Here is a 2,897-nt window from a genome sequence, read left to right as displayed (position 1 = left end):
ACCACGGAGTTGATTGCCAGTCTCATCATGGGGAATAACTACCACCAGCTGCCCAGCCACTCAACCAGGCCCAGCCAAGCTGACCCACAATATGACCCCCACATGAAGTGTAGAGGAGGGAGCTTTCCTGGCTTATAGACACAGCTGATGCTTTGCTTCATCCACTGCTTACCTCTCTTCTCAAACGTTTCAGAAGGAGACTGGCACATTTCTCAGACCACCAAGGACCCCATTGCTCAGACCTCCATTGCTGTTGGAGAAGACTAAGACATTTTAGGATAAACTAGCATTAAAGGGGCCAAACCAGAATATTAGCTACAAAGTACTGTAATGCAGTGGTTAAAAGCTCACAGGAATCTGAGGTCCTTGTTTAGTTCAGCCATTTGCTAGTTGGGTAACAACAGGCAAGATGCTTAGGTTAGCTACTGTACCTCAATTTTCTTATGTGTTCAGTGCAGATAGAAAGATCTCTTAATTCTATTATAAGGTTTTAAACTATATGCTTGACACATGGAAAGTGTTGTGCAGTGTTAGTTATTATTTTATTTTCAACATAACCACATTGTCAAGTTTATTGCGACTCATTGCAACCCCATAGGACAGAGTAGAACTGCCCCCTTAGAGTTTCCAAGGCTGTAAATCTTTACAGAAGCAGATTGCCACATCTTTCTCCTACAGAATGGCTGGTAGGTTTGAACCACCAAGCTTTTGGTTGGCAACCAAGCACTTAACCACTGTGCCACCAAAAAACCAAAACTCAAACCCATTGCTTTCCAGTCAATTCTGATTCATAGCAACCCTGTCGGGCAGAATGGAACTTCCCCCATGGGGTTTCCAAGGCTGTAAATCTTTACCAGAGCAGACTGACATATCTTTTCCCCAAGGAGTGGTTGGTAGTTTCAAACCACCAACCGTTTGGTTAGCAGCTCAGCTAGTGCTTAACCATTTTGTTGCCAGGCCCCTTTTTTGAACATTAAAGGGGGAAACAAAACTCACTGCCATTGACTCGATTCTGACTTAGTGACCCTTCAGGACAGAACAGAACTGCCCTATATGCTTTGCAAGGCCATAAATCTTAATGGAAGCAGACTGCCACATTTTTATCCCACGGAGCAGCTGGTGATTTCGAACCAGCAACCTTTTGGTTAGCAGCTGAAAAACTTTATACACTACACCACCAGAGCTCCTTGAAATACATGTATAATACATGGTAGTAAAAAACCAAACTCACTGCCCTTGAGTCAATCTGACTCATAGCGACCCCTCCTTGGGTTTCCAAGGCGGTATCACTACGGAAGTAGATTGCCCAACCTTCCTTCCGAGGAGTGCCTGGTGGGTTTGAACCACCAGCCTTCTGGTTAGCAGTCAAGTGCCTTGGGCACTAGGCCACCAGAGCTCCTATACATAGTAATGCAGATATGTATTATCTTAATTTGTTGCTAGCTGCCATCAAGTTTAACCAAACCTCCTGGTGACCCCATGTCTGGCCGCCCAGCGCTGTGCCACCCCAAACTGTTGTGCTCTGTAAGGTTCTCACTGGCTGGTTTTCAGTACTAGATTGCAGGCCTTTTCTTCCAGTCTGTCTTTGTGACTTACCCTTGCCTCACCCTTCTCCCCAGCTTGGAAACAGTCTTGAAGAGGGCAGCCACATCCCCAGCGTGAGACCCTGGTGCCTGACTCCAGAAGGAGAAGAGCAGACCTTGTTCTCAAAATGTGTTTGTTCTGAACTGTTTGGGGGCTGTGTGAAGGTCTGACGCAAGGGACTCAGCTTTGCTTTGTCTAACGTGGAACACAGGAGCTCTGGTGGCGTAATGCCTAAGGCATCTGACTGCTAATCAGAAGGCTGGCGTGGGGCAATCTACTTCTGTAGCGATATCACCTCGGAAACCCAAGGAGAGGAGCTTTGAGTCAGATCCAACTCGATGACAGTGAGTTTGGGTTGTTTGGTTTTTTTTTTTTTTTTCCCAACATGGAACACTGTCAGGGTGGAAAAGCAGCTAACCCAGGGACATTGCTTGAAATCACTGACAGGCAAATGAAGAGCCCACTGCTGCCTGGGCCAAGAGATTACAGTTGAGACAATAAAAACCGGTTGCTGTGGAGTCGTGTGACTCATGATGACCCCACGTGTGTGAGAGTAGCACTGTGTTCCCCAGAGTTTTCGATGGCTGATTTTACTGGAAGTAGATTGCCAGGTGTTTTTTCCAAGGAATCTTTGAGTGGACTCCAACCTCCAACCTTCTGGTTAGCAGCCAAGTGTAACAATAGATAAAATGCAAGCCTGGGAGGAGAAACTAGGGAGAAAGGTTCTATGGGAAAGTAGGCACTGAAAAGCACCCATTGTAGAGTGGGGAAAGTAGAAAGCTATGCACCTGCCCAGGGAAGGACACATGGTCAAAAAGTACCAAAGACGACCCCAGGCTTTCACCTCTGGCGAATACTTAGGCTCAGCTCATGCAGAAAGTAAAGGCTAAGGCAGAGTTGTTGGTCAGCTGGCTAAGGGCCAGAGTGCTCCAACACAGAGGCAGTCAACAAACACCAAGAGAATATTATTTGCCTTCCCACTTCTTGCATTTTTTTCCTCCATCTCTTTTTTTCCCCCTTTGGGCTCCAGGCATTATTAAAGGAAATCTATATGAACACACTAGCTGATCACACTAAAGGAACAGAGACTTTAGAGACCACACAAGGCAAAGAATTGTTGTTGTTTTTGTTATGTGCCATGGAGTTGGACCCTACTCATAGCGACCCCTCCTTGGGTTTCTGAGGCAGTATCACTATGGAAGTAGATTGCCCCGTCTTCCTTCTGAGGAGTGGCTGGTGGGTTTGAACCGCCAGCCTTCTGGTTAGCAGTCAAGTGCCTTAGGCACTATGCTACTAGAGCTCCCAAGGCAAAG

The sequence above is a fragment of the Orycteropus afer genome, unplaced genomic scaffold (assembly GCF_000298275.1).
Source record: "Orycteropus afer afer isolate SDZICR_OR568_19922 unplaced genomic scaffold, OryAfe1.0 scaffold00099, whole genome shotgun sequence".
In the NCBI taxonomy this organism is placed as follows: Eukaryota; Metazoa; Chordata; class Mammalia; order Tubulidentata; family Orycteropodidae; genus Orycteropus; species Orycteropus afer.
Note: the sequence above shows the minus strand (reverse complement) of the source record.